The sequence below is a fragment of the Bombina bombina genome, chromosome 8 (assembly GCF_027579735.1).
Source record: "Bombina bombina isolate aBomBom1 chromosome 8, aBomBom1.pri, whole genome shotgun sequence".
NCBI classification, from domain to species: Eukaryota; Metazoa; Chordata; class Amphibia; order Anura; family Bombinatoridae; genus Bombina; species Bombina bombina.
The window spans coordinates 30,519,901-30,539,080 of NC_069506.1; positions in this window are offsets into that span (position 1 = coordinate 30,519,901).

The following is a 19,180-nucleotide window of genomic DNA, read 5'->3' on the forward strand; positions in this document are numbered from 1 at the left end:
TCTATCTATCTATGATCTCTATCTCCGTCTGTCTGTCTATCTATCTATTATCTCTATCTCCGTCTGTCTGTCTGTCTGTCTATCTATCTATCTAAATAGTAAAAAGTGTTTAAACTTAAAGTAAAGCTAACAGTAAGATCACGACTGTACACAACAGCTTCTTGGTTGATAGGGAAGCGCCCATTACTTTAGAGAAACTCAGTGGAATTTAGAAAACCAACCATTTCCAGACTTAAATTACCGCTGCTTCTTAACTCCTGTTTCCGGCGAGCCTGAAGGCTCACGCGGAAACAGCTGCATCAAGCTCCATTCGGAGCTTGATGACTCTGCCCCTATGTGTTGATGGGATCTAATGGATAATTACACATTTGTGTACTACACACATCTAATACTCTGTGTGTTAACATAATCCATTTAGTTAAATACTACTGCTTATGTCCTGGCAGCTACAGAGTTAATTACTTGTGTGTACGTATGCCTGTAAATCTATCTATCTATTATCTATATCTCCGTTTTTCTATCTGTCTATCTATCTATCTATTTATCTATCTATTATCTCTATCTCTGTCTGTCTGTCTATCTATCTATCTATCTATCCATCTATCTATCTATCTATCTATCTATCTATCTATGTATTATCTCTATCTCCGTGTGTCTGTCTGTCTGTCTATCTATCTATTATCTCTATCTCCGTCTATCTATCTATCTATCTATCTATCTATGATCTCTATCTCCGTCTGTCTGTCTATCTATCTATTATCTCTATCTCCGTCTGTCTGTCTGTCTGTCTATCTATCTATCTAAATAGTAAAAAGTGTTTAAACTTAAAGTAAAGCTAACAGTAAGATCACGACTGTACACAACAGCTTCTTGGTTGATAGGGAAGCGCCCATTACTTTAGAGAAACTCAGTGGAATTTAGAAAACCAACCATTTCCAGACTTAAATTACAGGACAATGAGATATTGTACATTGCACAGGGACGTACACTCATAGGAGGCAGGGGAGGCAGTGCCTACCCTGCCATATGTGGCCAAAGCTTAATTAAATTTTAATTAAAACAAAATAAATAAAAAATATATTCCTCCCATGTAATGCTATGGAGAGGCAGGTACAGGAATGCTTCTCTTCATTGCAGCACATGGGTCAAAGGAAAAGCTGTGCTGTAGCGCCACCTGTGTTCTGTCAATATATTAGCAGCTAAAATTGGGACCAATAGGAGGCACCCCTCTTGATGCCTCCTAGCAAGTGAAGGATATATAGATTATTCAGAAGGAGGATGTAGTGAGCAGGGTCATGTGACACAACTGGAAGCTGAGGTAACCTAAGAACAGATGACACCAAGCAGAAGAGTAAAGTAGTATTCTACATCTCTTGTGATTCACAAATTGTGTTGAGATACAGCTCATTAACAGGGGGGACAGTAAGTGAGCATAACCCAAGCAGAAGTGTAAAGTAGTATTCTACATCTCTTGTGATTCACAAATTGTGTTCAGATGCAGCTCATTAACAGGACAGTAAGTGAGCATAACCCAATACTGACAGGAAGTCAAAGGGTCAATTCAAATTTAAATCCATAATTTAAAACCCAGAGTTTGAAGTTAAGTGTGCAGTGTCCACATTATTTAAATTAAAGTTTTTGACATTGAATATTGCTAAGCCTCCCTTTTTCATGGTTATTTGATTAAATTAGGTACAAACCCCATATATGTTATGTCTGTTCAGTCAGAGGATGCAGTATCTATTTTTATTTTTCTCTGTGTCTCCATTTATTTAAAGACTGCTGTTAACTTGTAATTCACAAATCAATTGAAAGCTGTTGCATTGTGTTTTTAATATGTGCTGCTTTTATACAAGTTTATATTAATAAAAGGAGATAATTAGTCATTTAAAAAAATATACGTAATTATTGCAGTTAAATGTTTTTAGAAATAATGCCACTGTAAAGTAACTGGTTAAACACATAGTCAAAGGGAGACATTTAAAATTAAACTTTCATGATTGAGGTAGAGCATGCTATTTTAATAGACTTTTCTAGTTATTTATATTTTGAGAATTAGCATCAACTGTTACTGGGCCCAGGTCAGCAAATCAAATTAGTTTTTGAAAGGAACATGAAAGTCATAATTACATTTCCATCATTCAGATAGAAATTGCACAAAAAAACAAAACAAAACAAAAAACCTTTCTATTTTACTTTTATTATTATGTACTTCATTCTTTTGGTATCCTTTGTTGAAGAGCATACATACGTGGTATGTGCACGTGCGTTTCTTGAGCACCATATTGCAGCAGCTGTGTTGGCAGTATTGATAACTTGTCCTTTTGTGTAAAACTTGTATGGTAAATTATTTCTATTTTTACAATACAGTAGTGAGTAGAGAAGAGATTGTGTATCATTCTAATTGCTTAGTAACTGGCACTGTGCCACAGAATTGTGTGAGTGTGTATGTGAGCAGAGTGTGTGTGGGTGTCAGTGAGCAGAGTATGTGTGCTTTATTCTCCAGGTAATCAATACATTTCCAATGAGCTGGTGCTTTAGTGCAGTGTTTCTCAGCAATGGTCCTCAAGTACCCCCAACAGGCCAGGTTTTCATTATAGCTGAATCAGTGCACAGGTGAAGTAATCAGCTGATCGGTAACTCAGTGGTTACTAACTTGCTCTCACCCATCACCTGATTATGTCACATGTGCACTGGTTCAGCTATCATTGCAACCTGCCCTGTTGGGGGTACTTGCGGCCCTCTGTACATGTGTTTCTCCGGCGTATCATATCTAGTGCCTCATCAGCCTTTGACCTCACTGCACGTCACTGACATTGCATAGATTTTAACTACACATAATTAAATATTTGATATTTCAATATCATACTGTTTAATATCCCTTAATAGGGTCTGTAATTACCCATCTCTTCCACCCCACTGGGAACTTGATTGCCTCTTGTTTGTATAGCTTTTCTATAGAGCATATAAAGTATTCATATTTTCAGTATAGGTTATGGTTTCAACCAGGGGTCAAGTCCTATAAAAAAAATTGTGGTAACTCACCAATGACCACCCCCCTCACAATTATTATTGTTTTTATATATACATACACACTTTATTTAAATGTATAATACTCTTTGGTTAATGAAATCAAATTAAATCCAATGAAGGGTTGAATGGTAGCCTTTGGGCTTGAGAATCCTCCTCTGTCACAGAGTCTCACCCACTAAAATAAAATGTCATGATTCAGATAGAGAATGTAATTTTTAAACAATTTTCCAATTTACTTTTATCACCAATTTTGCTTTGTTCCTTTGGTATTCTTAGTTGAAAGATAAACCTAGGAGGTTTATATGCTAATTTCTAAGCCCTTGAAGGCTGCCTCTTCTCTCAGGGCATTTTGACAGTTTTTCACCACTAGAGGGTGTTAGTTCATGTGTGTCATATAGATAACACTGTGCTCACGCACGTGGAGTTCAGGTGAGCCAGCTCTGATTGGCTAAAATGGATGTCTGTCAAAAGAACTGAAATAAGGGGGCAGTTTGCTGAGGCTTAGATACAAGGTAATGACAGAGGTAAAAAGTGTATTAATATAACTGTGTTGGTTGTGCAAAACTAGGGAATGGGTAATAAAGGGATTATCTATCTTTTTAAACAATAACAATTCTGGTGTAGACTTTCCCTTTAAGGTGTAATAGTCCTATTTCTGCTGAGGGGAGCTAAATAACCCTAGATCAAGCCACAAAGAATTGAGATTATTTTATTAAGATTTCCTTGCACAATGTAGGTACCTAACAAAGTAGGTAATAACTGCATATTCTACGTATTAGGCATTCAGGGGTAATTACAAGTAGATTTTATGTTCACTGAGATTGTAAGTAAGTACCATTGCAAATATGTTTTATTTGGTTAAAGCAAATATAGATCCCACTGCTTATAAATGTCTTTGGGTTTAACAATGCATTTAGAATGAAGTGCTCTTGTACAAGAATGTATACAGGATGTACAAATTAAGTGCTAAATAACATACCCATTACTGGTAGTTTTAAATAAAGATTGTGTATAAAATATTTGACATTAATACATATAGTGTAGAATATTAATGGGATACTGTATAAATACATTCTTGTATATTTATAAAGTGTCGGTGGCATGCATATGCATTTAACCCCTTGTAAACCAGCAGATAAGGCTGCAAGGCTTTAATCATTAATGTATTGTAGCACTCGGCAGCCAAGGGGTTAAATAACAGGGGCATACATTGCTCAAATGTTAAAGAAGTGAATCCCACTAAAAACACAAGAGTGTTTTATTAATATGAGAATATGAGTTGTGTCTTTTAAGAAAGAAACATCTGTACGTAGCATCCTGAACCTAATTTGTATGTGAATTAAGATAACAAAAGGAAATGCAACTGGAAGGGAAACTCTGGAGAAAAAAAAAAACTTAAGTAGAGGTAATAAACTTAGTTCTGTGTAGTAGAAACATGAAAAAAAAAATAAGACTCTACCATAATACTAACTTTTATGGGTTTAGCAAGTGGTAGTTGAGGTTTAACCTGGGAAGAGGAGATTTGGACTCAAGAATTCCTTGTAAATTAATTAATGGATGAAAAGGACACAGCATTGCATTATATAGTATATTTATTTTATATTTTTTTCTGTATAAATTGTGTCCCATGCTCATTAGAGGGGCTCGGATGCTGCAGTTTGCCAGACCCAGCTTCATATAACACATAGAGATTGCTCAGACTAGTGGCATCCCCAGGAATTACATCTACAGAGGACACTTCCAGGAGGTGGATGTGATGGGAGGACGCAACTGGCATGCAGTGGGCAAAGACATGCCATAGACAGGGCTGGGTGAACCCGGGGAGTCTGGGCGTAGTGATGGTGGGAATGTTTTTTTTCTTTCTTCATTTTTAATAATGAATGAATTATTAGGAATTAAATGTTTCATGACCCCTTAAAAAAGAAATAATAAAACAAGACATTTTATTGAATCAGTAAATGACACATGCAATAGTTATGCAAAAACACTTTTAGACATGTATATGGACACAAAAAAAAATAGTTTTGGACGAATCATTCACCATAAAAAAAAAATAATTGTCCATTATTCAGAATTAGTTTTTTTTTTTTTTTTTTTTTTAAACCATCAGTTTGTTTGCTATTTTAGGGCAACAGAGGAGCAGCTAGAAAGGAGCTTAAATTTAAATTAAGTTAAATTTGTAATTAGCGCTACTAATATAAGCCAGCAGCACTAACAAGATAACATTTTATTTTTTATGGGGTCTGGACAGGCCAAGAACAGGGACATTGCTTAATTGTTATTAAATAGTGTAAATCTGAATTTTCAAAGTCTTTCCCGACTAAGGGCCAGATTACAAGTGGAACTGTACATACAAATTTGTATCTACATATATATATATGATTATATATAGAAATATCTATTTAAAAATACATGGCACATATTCTGCTATGTGGAATGTTAAATATTTACAGTAAATACCTAGTTAAAACCTTTATTAAATATGAATATTGCATAAGTATGCTTTTTACATGTTTTCATCTACTTAACTGCAAAGGGCTTCACTGCACTTCTATATACTGTATGTCTATATATGTGTACATTTGTATTTATGTGTATATATGTGTATATATGTATATATGTGTTTATATGTATTTATATGTGTACATATGTGTATATATGTATTTATGTGTTGATATGTGTATATATGTAGTTATGTGTTTATATGTGTATATATGTATTTATGTGTTTATATGTGTATATATGTTTTTATGTGTTTATATGTGTATATATATATGTGTATATATGTATTTATGTGTTTATATGTGTATACAGGTATACCTCACTTTACAGCGCTTCACTTTACAGCGATTCGCTAATACAGCGCTTTGTGGAGCTGAAGTTCAACCTCCAAGGATTTTGAAACAGTGCTGTAAATCATTGTGAGATTGTGAGAAAAGTGACTGGCACCATTTTCTTATGCTTAGTTCACTCTGTTTACAGTGCAATCTGTGTCTCAGTGCTATAGTCTGGCAAATTTTACTACAGTAATTGTCACTATTTTACAGGTACAGTATTTATTGAATACTAATTGAATACTTGCTGTGCTAGTGTTAAACTAAACATAGCACTATTGCACCCCTAATATATGTTAGTTCAAACATGTTTTTAAGATTTTAAACACTGAAAAGAAAGCTAAAACTGCCTTGTTTCACTTTAAGGCGGTTTTCACTTTACAGCGGGGCTCCGGTCCCTAACCTGCTGTATGAGCGAGGTATACCTGTATATGTGTTTATATGTATTTATGTGTTTATATATGTATATATGTGTACATGTGTATATGTGTATACATGTATACATGCGGCACCAACCCTCTGGAACGCACTTCCTCGTGCTGTCAGACTTGCCCCTAACCACTCCTCCTTTAAACGTTCCCTAAAGACCTTTCTGTTCAGGGAAGCTTATCACACGACTTATTAACAAACTAACTTCACTTAACTAACAGCTGCCCTCTATCTCCTCACTAATATCATTCTCACCTTTGCAGTCCCCACCTCCTGTTTCCCATCCTCCTACCCATCTAGATTGTAAGTTCCCACTGGAATAGGGCCCTCATTTCCCCCTGTATTTGTCTGTAAAAATGTTGTCTTTTATCGTATTGTTTCTCCATTGTACTGTTATCTTTGTACCCATGGGCAGCGCTGCGGAATCTGTTGGCGCTTTATAAATAAAGAATAATAATAATAATAATAATAATATATGTATTTATGTGTTTATATGTGTATATATGTATGTATGTGTTTTATGTGTATATATGTATTTATGTGTTTATATGTGTGTATATGTATTTATGTGTTTATATGTGTATATGTATTTATGTGTTTATATGTGTGTATATGTATTTGTGTTTATATGTGTATGTATGTATTTATGTGTATATATGTATTTATGTGTTTATATGTGTATATATGTATGTATGTGTTTTATGTGTATATATGTATTTATGTGTTTATATGTGTGTATATGTATTTATGTGTTTATATGTGTATATGTATTTATGTGTTTATATGTGTGTATATGTATTTGTGTTTATATGTGTATGTATGTATTTATGTGTATATATGTATTTATGTGTTTATTTGTGTGTATATGTATTTGTGTTTATATGTGTGTGTATGTATGTATTTATGTGTATATATGTATTTATTTGTTTATATGTGTGTATATGTATTTATGTGTTTATATGTGTATATATATGTCTGTAAATACATAAAAACATATGTACACACATACAAACATATATCTATACATACATATCCATATTTAGACATCTATATGTATGTATCTCAATATTAAAGCCCTTTGCAGCCTTTTTTTGTAACACCTGAGACCTCATATCTTTGAGCCCTATAATTTTTATTAGAATCTGTTATTATGAGTGTAACATTACTGGTTTTTGACACTTTTGTGTTTCGTGAAACAGGTACCAGAGCTCTGAGGACGCACTATCCCAACGAGCGTTAACTTCAATTGCACTCAAGCTTACTTTCAACTTGTAATACAAGCAAAAAACCTGAAGCGTGCAAACACCCGCAATAAACCCCTTTTTGTTTGCGCATGACTATTATTGCTCCACTCATAATCTGGTGCTAAAAAGTGTACATTTAAACTTTTTAAAGACTTTACCACCTGCAAAAAAGACATTCTCACCTTAAAGGAACAGTATTACACCAATTTTCATTTAACTGTATGTAATTGACACGCCTATAAAGAATAAAATGCACAGATACTGATATAAAACCTTTTAAAAACTTACTTGAAGCTCCGAATTTAGCATACTAATATTTAAAAATGATTCTACTTATTTAAAAATAAGCAAAACTATACATTGTTACAAAAACACACCCAGATGGGCTATATAAATGGATCATCTACAAAACATTTATGCAAAGAAAAAACTAGTGTACAATGTCCCTTTAAGAGTAACGGTTTAACTGCAAAAAAGGAATCTACATTTTTTTCTCTCATACACATACTGTTAATTTATTGTTAAAGGGACTTTGGTTTATATTTTTTAGACAAACTGAACAAATATAGAAAAATTTGTATTTTTTTTATATTTGCCCAAAAATTAATGCACATGTTTAATGTAAATATACCAACCAAGTATGAAAGTTACTGGAGCTTATTTTGACACAGATTTTATTTATATCATTTAGGAGCTTGACAATTGAGCTAGCAAAAATAATGAATGTATATTGCTGCGGTTTTTCATTGTCATCAATTCATTTACAGGAAATTACATTTGGAATACAATGCCCCTTTAACTATTGCAATTATAAAATGACAATTAGTGGTGAACTTCTTTTAGGTAAAAACCCTTTTAATGCTGTAAAAAACATTCTGCTCTGATCTTGAGAATCATTATTCTTTAGATGTCTAAAATGATGCAGTGTTCATCAGAATATGTTTTGTTAGTTTAGCTTTTGTTAATAAACTGTTCTCATCTGAGAAGGCTGAAATGATACAATGTTCATCAGAAGATTTTCCCATACCAGCTCATTTATTTTCTCATTTCTTTCTATTTGAAATGAGTTTGGGTTTCATAGGTTTCAATTTGTTCATAAAGTGTCCACCCTGTTGTCTATTCTATTATACTTTGCCTAAAAACAGACTACGCGTTCTATGAAATCCCTAGGTAAAGTACATAAGGTCAAAATGAAATCAGCTCATTTCATACTTTACCAAAATGTGCTAAGCATTCTATATAAGGACTGAGTTTCCCACTTTGCCTTTTAAAAAGATAGATACATAGGGGGCGATTTAACAAATGTCGGATGGACATGATCAGCTGTAGCGAATCATGTCCGCCCGACATCGCTAAATGCCAACAGCATATGCTATCGGCATTTAACATTACACAAGTATTTCTGGTGAACTGCTTGTGCAATGCCGCCCCCTGCACATTCGCAGGCCAATTGGCCGCTAGCAGGGGTGTCAATCATCCCAATCGTATCTGATCGGGATAATTGCTGTCCGCCGCCTCAGAGGTGGCGGACGAGTTAAGGAACAGCGGTCTTATGACCGCTGCTTCTTAACGTATGGCAGAAACAGCTGCATTTGCAGCATGTTAAATCAGCCCCCTTGTATCCAATCCTCTGCAGACTGTCTCCTTATTTAAGTTCTTTTGACATTCTTGCATTTTAGTCAATTAGTGCTTACTCATAAATATCTCTGCAGGAGTGAGCACAATGTTTATCTATATGGCACACATAAACTAGCATCATGTAGCTGTGAACAGTCAAAATGCACTGAGATAAGAGGTGGCCTTTAAGGGCTTAGAAATTAGCATATGAGCCTACCTAGGTTTAGATTTCAACAAAGAATACCAAGGGAACAAAGCAAATTTGTTTGTATGCTCTAACTTGACTAGACTGTCCCTTTAAAAACATTTCATGTACCTCCCTCTAATCATTAGTGCTGTCATTTTGCTGACCTTGTGCAAACACCTCAGCACTGGAATGTAGTGAAATACAGATTTCTACCCATGACTAGAGGGAAATAACCTCAATACTATACTTATAAAATGTATTTAGTGTTTAATGTCCCTTTAATTACATTTGATATTATTTAAGATAAACTGTGCGTATATTTTATACAAATAATTCTTTTTAATACGTTGTATCACTTTGTAGATAGCGGCATTATTTTGTGTTGGTAATGACACTTTTTTAGTGAGTGCTCTCAGAGTTTATTTACATATAATTAGAAAGAATTAGTGAACAGTTCAAGGGAAAACTACAGACTTGTCTGTAGTCAAAGGTTGTAAATAATGACATGAACTGAACAGGGACAGAGTGCTCTGATCATGTCACATTTGCCAAGTGAGTTTGTTAGTAAATGACTTTCTGGAAACTGACTGTCTCTAAAACATGAATTTATGTCAAAGCTTACACATAAGCACTATGTTTATTTCTTTAGGAATGCCCTTTATGTTATACAGAGGCATAGTCACTGTATACCTATGGCAGGGAGAGTAAGGGAACCATCTGGATTCTGTATAGCGGTGAGTAAGAGTGGGGAGTAACTAACTGGAAACCACACAAGAGTTTTCTAATGTGGCACAGGCCGTCTTTGTGTATGCCTGAAGGGTAAAACGCACAAACTACACAATTAGAGTGTCGCTGGCTTTTAAACACTGTCTGATGCCAAACACCGGGAGTCCGTAGTACAAAGTTATGCGCTTGTGATGACCTCATACAGTTTGTATTGATGAAGATATTACAGTAAGCTGTTTGCTTTTCTTTTCTGGAATAGTTCACAGTTTTTATCATTTGAAATGACATGGAAATCTAAATCATGACAGACAGAAAGACAGACAGATAGTATAATAATAAAAAAACACTTTTCAAATTATGAACAAATGTACCACTTTTCCATGAGAGCATACTGCAGTAGCCTCAGAAGTGGGCACGTGTCTTTTGCTGTTTACATATAACATTTTTACACTGTCATGTAAACAAGACAGATCTCAAAAGAAAACCAAGAGAAAGATAATTCAATGACAGATGTATGACGCTGCTCTGTGAGAATCATGAGTTTCATTTTGCCTTTAGTTTCTTTCTGATCTGTGGTTGGACGTTTTAAATGTAATTCTATATAAAAAAAAAAAGGGTCTGTCCCTGCGAGTAGCGAGATGTCTTAGAAATAATGAGAGCTCTCTGCTATGTAAAAGTTTGCACTGGAGGACGCAGTACACAGGAAGAACCCGCCGTATGTTTAAACTTTAAAACTACGCCTAATACAAATCAAATGATGCTGTTTTGAGTGCACTGTACCTTACCCTTCACTGTTATTTTTGTATGCATAGGTTTTCCTTTCATAGTAATTAGTGGTTTAGGTATTTTGGGAAAAGTTTGCAATCTATTAGTGAGATCCGTAGGGCGAAAATGTTTATATAATTATGCTGGGATTTGAGAGACAATTTTATATACATCGATGTTCAGCCCATTTTATGAAAAAAAAAAACAACTAGGCTTTGTATTTTGTTCTTATAAGTATTCTATGTGTTTTTTGCACATCCAGTATACTTAAAGGGACACTGAACCCAAATTTTTTCTTTTATGATTCAGATAGAGCATGACATTTTAAGCAACTTTCTAATTTACTCCTATTATAATTTTTTCTTTGTTCTCTTGCTATCTTTATTTGAAAAAGAAGGCATCTAAGCTAAAGAGCCATACAATTTTTGGTTTAGATTCCCTGGACAGCACTTGTTTATTGATGGGTGAATGTATCCACCAATCAGCAAGAACAACCCAGGTTGTTCACCAAAAATGGGTCGGCATCTAAACTTACATTCTTGCTTTTCAAATAAAGATACCAAGAGAATGAAAATCTTAGCAGCCAACCCATTTTGGGTTCAGCACCATGGATAGCGCTTGCTTATTGGAGGCTTATATTTACCCACCAATAAGCAAGCATAACCCAGGTTCTAAACCAAAAATGGGCTGGCTCCTATGCATCACATTCCTGCTTTTTAAATAAAGATAGCAAGAGAACGAAGAAAAATTGATAATAGGAGTAAATTAGAAAGTTGCTCAAAATTGCATGCTCTGTCTGAATCATGAAAGGAAACAATTGGGTATAGTGTCCCTTTAAGTTACGATTTACGCTGTGCATATTTAATATTATTTATTCCTGTGTCATTTACATACAAAATTTAAGTTTTTGATAAAATACGATTTTTAAAGAATAACTTTGTTACGATTTTTGAGGCATCTTAACAATACCACTTTTTCCTGAGTATTTTGTGTAAATGGTTCAATTATTCATTTTGTATGATTATTAAATTACAATTTTCATTGTGCACTTTTGTAATGTCTGCATCTCCTCATACAAAAATGCAGCATACGCCCCTTAGCAAGAAATCGTGTTTTCAGTGTAAAAAGTAGCTTTATAGAATTCCACCAGGGAAACAGACGCACTGGCGACATTCTTCTAGAATCTCACCGGCCCAGAGACCTTTATAGAATCTGTGGCTGTATTTTCTCATTTATTTTTTTATATATAGATTTGTATAATTTTGTATATATATATATTGTATATGTATATCATTGTATAATTTTATTTCTCATCCATAAAAAAAACTACAAACTATAAATATGCTACTTGCTTGATTAAGCAATAATTTTTTTCCAGGACTTTAGATGAGCTGTTTAACTTTACACCTAATAAATACTGATTTATGTACAACTCTCCAGGCAAATTTTATTGGTCTGTTCTGACCAAAAAAAAGGTCAAGTTCACAACACACATTTTCCTTACAAGAAAATAAGCCTGAAGTGAATATCATTCACAGCTGGGGAATGTATTTCTCTCTCTGGACCCCACAACAAGATATTTTAGATGGTGACTATTAAAGGGAAAGTAAAGTCCAAATTAAAGGGACACTGAACCCAAATTTTTTCTTTCGTGATTCAGATAGAACAGCAATTTTAAGCAACTTTCTAATTTACTCCTAGTATCACATTTTCTTCGTTCTCTTGGTATCTTTATTTGAAAAGCAAGAATGTAAGTTTAGATGCCGGCCCATTTTTGGTGAAAAATCTGGGTTGTTCTTGCTGATTGGTGGATAAATTCACCCACCAATAAACAAGTGCTGTCCAGGTAGTCTGAACCAAAAATTGTCTGGCTCTTTAGCTTAGATGCCTTCTTTTTCAAATAAAGATAGCAAGAGAATGAAGAAAAATTGATAAAATGAGTAAATTAGAAAGTTGCTTAAAATTGCATGCTCTATCGGAATCACAAAAGAACAAATTTGGGTTCAGTGTCCCTTTAAACTTGCATGATGCAGATAGGGCATGTAATTTTAAACAACTTTCTAATAATTTACTTTTATCTTCAAATTTGCTTTGTTCTCTTGTTATTCTTAGTTGAAAGCTAAACCTAGGTAGGTTTATAGGCTAATTTCTAAGCCTTTGAAGGCCGCCTCTTATCTGAATGCATTTCACAAATTTTAACAGCTAGAGGGCGTTAGTTCATGTGTTTCATATAAATAACATTGTGCTCAAGCACGTGGAGTTATTTAAGAGTCAGCACTAATTGCCTGAAATGCAAGTCTGTCAAAAGATCTGAGATAAGGAGGCAGTCAGCAGAAGCTTAGATACAAGGTAATTACAGAGGTAAAAAGTATGGGAGAGATTACATATGCGGCGCAGGCTTCAGCATAACTGCTGAAACCTACATCGCCTGTAATTTCCCCTTGCACATTGGGGAATCACATATACAGCGTCGGCACTTCATAAAGTGCCATAAGTCGGATAAACTAGTGATGTCCAGAAATAAATGCGTAAATACAAATTTCTGGAGTCGCCAGGGACTTACGGAACGTTAGAAACTGCCGGCGCCTAAGAAAAAAAAACAATGTTAAATCTCCCGTAAAAGTCTAACCCACCTCCCAAAAATAAATCTGACACGTCAAAACCCCTAGATCTGCCATCACCCCCATATTGGAACTAATAATAAATGTATTAACCCCTAAATAAGCCAACCCCAACATTGCAAACTGCCTAATAAATGTATTATCCCCTAATCTGCCATTCGCCTACATCGCAATCTACCTAATCAATGTATTAACCCCTAATCCGCCATTCACCCACATCGCAATCTACCTAATAAATGTATTAACCCCTAATCCGCCAACCCCCCACAAAGCAAAGAACCTATTAAAACTATTAACCCCTAATCCGCCATTATCACACAAGGCAATAAACCTAATAAATCTATTAACCCCTAATCCGCCAAACCCCCACAACGCAAATAACTAATTAAATTACTAAACCCCCTAACCTAACACCCTCTAAATCAACCCCAATTACCTAAATTAAAAAATACTAAGTAATTAAAATAAAAAAGCTAACATTACTTCAAAATAAAAAAAATAAAATTAAATGAATCTAAGATTACAGAAAAAAAGTGTAACATTACATAAAATAATAAACAAAATTATCAAAAATAAAAAAATTAAACCTAATCCCTATGAAAATAAAAAGCCCCCCAAGATAAAAACACCTCCTAATCTAATGTTAAACTACCAATAGCCCTTAAAATGCCCTTTGTAGGGCATTGCCCTAAGTTAAACAGCTCTTTTACCTTAAAAAATACTAAGTCCCCCCTCTAACAGTAAAACCCCCACCCACCAAACCCCCAAAATACATAAACCTAACACTAAAACATCCTAAGCTACCCATTGCCCCTAAAGGGGCATTTATATGGGCATTGTCCTTAAAAGGGCATTCAGCTCTTTTAAAAGTGCCCAATAAATCCCTAATCTAAAAAAAAAAAAAAAACCCACAAAAAATACAAAAATAAGCCTAATTCTAACCCCCAAATAGGCACTCACCGTTCCTGAAGTCCGGTGGAGAAGGTCCTGTTCCAGGCTGTGAAGTCTTCTTCCAAGTGGCTGACATCTTCTTTCAAGCTGGACCTCTTCCTTCTTCATCCAGGACCAAGCCGGCACGAAGCAGAATCGGCGACAGCGGAACGTGGAGAATCCTCTTTGTATGATCGCCGCCGTACACTGAATAGTGAATTCAAGGTATGCTTTTAAATATGGCGTCCCTTGCATTCCTATTGGCTGATTTGATTCTTCAAATTCAAATCAGCCAATAGGATGAGAGACAATAGAAAATTGAAGTTTTTTTTTCTTTTTTCAAACGTACTAAAACTTTTAGTATTTGAAAAATAGATGTTGTTATACTGTGGTATGCACATTTATAACTGTGCCTTTCGACCAATTACTGTGCAGTATATAGAAGGGGTGGGATCTGAATGGCATAAAAAGCACTCCAGCCGCTCTAGGAGAAGTGTAATATTCTCAGACTTAATTTACAGAAAAGCAGATAAAATACATCATGAAAGTGCATTACTAATTGTTTTCATTATGCATAAGTAACATTTTATAATGAACAGTTTCACAGTCTTGCTAAACTATAAATGTCCAGAAACGTTCTTTGAATTATTCTCCAGTATAGATGAATACATATATAATAATAAATACAGAAGCCAATTAAAGGGACTGTAAAGTCAAAATTAAACTTTAATGATTCAGACAGAGCATGCAAGGTAAATAACTTTCTAATTTACTTCTGTTACCAAATTTGCTTAATTTTCTTAGTATTTTTTGTTGAAAAGTAAACCTAGATACTCTGTAGCGATGCACTACTAGAGTCTAGCTGAACACATCATATAAGCCAATCACAAAAGCCATATGTGTAGCCACCAATCACCAGCTAGCACCCAATAGTGCATTGCATTTCCTAATCCAACCTAAGTATGCTCTTTAACAAAGGATACCAAGAGAACCACATTTGATAATGGAATTAAGTTGAAAAGTTGTTTAAAACGGCATGTTCTATCTAAATCATGAAACTTTAATGTTGACGTTATTGTCCCTTTAATTTCACATCCCATCATCTGAAGAAAACATGATAAATTAATTTCTTTCATGGTGGCAAGAGTCCATGAGCTAATGACGGATGGGATATAAATTCCTACCAGGAGGGGGAAAAGTTTCCCAAACCTCAAATGTCTATAAATACACCTCCCACCTCACTCATACCTCAGTTTAACGTATAGCCAAGTTAGTGAGGTGTAAAAGGAGTAAAAGCATAAAAAAGAGGAACAGGATAAATTAAGTGCTTTATATATCAAAAAAAAATCATAACCCCCCAAAAATTGGGTGGGTCTCATGGACTCTTGCCACCATAAAGAAATTAATTTATCAGGTAAGTTCTTACATAAATTATGTTTTCTTTCATATAGGTGGCAAGAGTCCATGAGCTAGTGACGTATAGCATATAATACCCAAGATGTGGAAGTCCACGAGTCACTAGAGAGGGAGGGATAAAATAAAAACAGCTTTTTCCACTGAGAAATTAAATCCACAAAATAATTAAGTTCTTTAAAATGTTTACAAAACTCAAATCATAGGCACTAGAATCAAACTGAGACAGCTGCCTGAAGAACCTTTCTACCAAATGCTGCTTCCAAAGAAGCAAACACATCAAAATGGTAAAATCTAGTAAATGTATGCAAAGAAGACCAAGTTGCTGCTTTGCAAATTTGATCAACTGAAGCTTCATTCTTGAAAGCTCAAGATGTGGAAACTGATCTAGTAGAATGAGCTGTAATTCGCTGAGGTGGAGACAGCCCCACCTCCAAATAAGCTTTGTGAATCAAAAGCTTCAACCAAGATGACAAGGAAATGGCAAAAGCTTTCTGACCTTTTCTGGAATCAGAAAAAAACCCACAACAAATAGACTAGACGTCTTTCTGAAATCTTTAGTAGCCTCAACATAATATTTCAAAGCTCTTACCACAACCAAATAATGTAAAGACCTTTCAAGAGTATTCTTAGGATTAGGACACAAGGAAGGAACAATAATTTCCTTATTGATGTTAGAATTCACAACTTTAGGTAAAAATGTAAACGAAGTCCGCAAAACAGCTTTATCTGGATGAAAAATCAGATAAGGAGACTCACAAGAGAGAGCAGACAATTCAGAAACTCTTCTAGCAGAAGAGATAGCCAAAATAAATAACACTTTCTAAGAAAGTAGTTTAATATCCAAAGAATGCATAGGCTCAAACGGAGGAGCCTGCAAAATCTTTAAAACAAAATTGAGACTCCAAGGAGGAGAAATTGATTTAATAACAGGTTTTATACGAATCAAAGCCTGAACAAAAACAGTGAATATCAGGAAACTTAACAAAAAAAGACAGAAAGAGCAGAGATTTGTCCCTTCAAAGTATTTGCAGACAAACCTTTATCCAAACCATCCTGTAGAAACTGTAGAATCCTAGGAGATCTAAAAGAATGCCAAGAATAATCATGAGTGGAACACCATGAAAACATAATTTATGCTTACCTGATAAATTCCTTTCTTCTGTAGTGTGATCAGTCCACGGGTCATCATTACTTCTGGGATATTACTCCTCCCCAACAGGAAGTGCAAGAGGATTCACCCAGCAGAGCTGCATATAGCTCCTCCCCTCTACGTCACTCCCAGTCATTCAACCAAGGACCAACGAGAAAGGAAAAGCCAAGGGTGAAGTGGTGACTGGAGTATAAATTAAAAAATATTTACCTGCCTTAAAAACAGGGCGGGCCGTGGACTGATCACACTACAGAAGAAAGGAATTTATCAGGTAAGCATAAATTATGTTTTCTTCTGTTAAGTGTGATCAGTCCACGGGTCATCATTACTTCTGGGATACCAATACCAAAGCAAAAGCACACGGATGACGGGAGGGATAGGCAGGCTCTTTATACAGAAGGAACCACTGCCTGAAGAACCTTTCTCCCAAAAATAGCCTCCGATGAAGCAAAAGTGTCAAATTTGTAAAATTTGGAAAAAGTATGAAGCGAAGACCAAGTTGCAGCCTTGCAAATCTGTTCAACAGAGGCCTCATTCTTGAAGGCCCAAGTGGAAGCCACAGCTCTAGTAGAATGAGCTGTAATTCTTTCAGGAGGCTGCTGTCCAGCAGTCTCATAAGCTAAATGAATTATGCTACGAAGCCAAAAAGAAAGAGAGGTAGCGGAAGCTTTTTGACCTCTCCTCTGACCAGAGTAAATGACAAACAGAGAAGACGTTTGTCGAAATTCCTTAGTTGCCTGTAAGTAAAATTTTAGAGCACGGACTACATCCAGGTTGTGCAGTAGACGTTCCTTCTTTGAAGAAGGATTTGGGCATAAAGAAGGAACAACAATCTCTTGATTGATATTCCTGTTAGTAACTACCTTAGGTAAGAACCCAGGTTTAGTACGCAGGACTACCTTATCCGAATGAAAAATCAAATAAGGAGAATCACAATGTAAGGCTGATAATTCAGAGACTCTTCGAGCCGAGGAAATAGCCATTAAAAATAGAACTTTCCAAGATAACAACTTTATATCAATGGAATGAAGGGGTTCAAACGGAACGCCCTGAAAAACATTAAGAACAAGGTTTAGACTCCATGGTGGAGCAACAGTTTTAAACACAGGCTTAATCCTGGTCAAAGCCTGACAAAAAGCCTGGACGTCAGGAACTTCTGACAGACGTTTGTGTAACAGAATGGACAGAGCTGAGATCTGTCCCTTTAATGAACTAGCAGATAAACCCTTTTCTAAACCTTCTTGTAGAAAAGACAATATCCTAGGAATCCTAACCTTACTCCAAGAGTAACCTTTGGATTCACACCAATATAGGTATTTACGCCATATCTTATGGTAAATCTTTCTGGTAACAGGTTTCCTAGCCTGTATTAAGGTATCAATAACTGACTCAGAAAACCCACGTCTTGATAAAATCAAGCGTTCAATTTCCAAGCAGTCAGCTTCAGAGAAGTTAGATTTTGATGTTTGAAGGGACCCTGTATCAGAAGGTCCTGTTTCAGAGGTAGAGACCAAGGTGGACAGGATGACATGTCCACCAGGTCTGCATACCAAGTCCTGCGTGGCCACGCAGGTGCTATTAGAATCACTGATGCTCTCTCTTGTTTGATTCTGGCAATCAATCGCGGAAGCAACGGGAAGGGTGGAAACACGTAAGCCATCCTGAAGTCCCAAGGTGCTGTCAGAGCATCCATCAGGACTGCTCCTGGATCCCTGGATCTGGACCCGTAACGAGGAAGCTTGGCGTTCTGTCGAGACGCCATGAGATCTATCTCTGGTTTGCCCCAACGTCGAAGTATTTGGGCAAAGACCTCCGGATGAAGTTCCCACTCCCCCGGATAAAAAGTCTGACGACTTAAGAAATCCGCCTCCCAGTTCTCCACTCCCAGGATGTGGATTGCTGACAGGTGGCAAGAGTGAGACTCTGCCCAGAGAATTATCTTTGATACTTCCATCATAGCTAGGGAGCTTCTTGTCCCTCCCTGATGGTTGATGTAAGCTACAGTCGTGATGTTGTCCGACTGAAACCTGATGAACCCCCGAGTTGTCAACTGGGGCCAAGCCAGGAGGGCATTGAGAACTGCTCTCAATTCCAGAATGTTTATTGGCAGGAGACTCTCCTCCTGACTCCATTGTCCCTGAGCCTTCAGAGAATTCCAGACGGCACCCCAACCTAGAAGGCTGGCGTCTGTTGTTACAATTGTCCAGTCTGGTCTGCTGAATGGCATC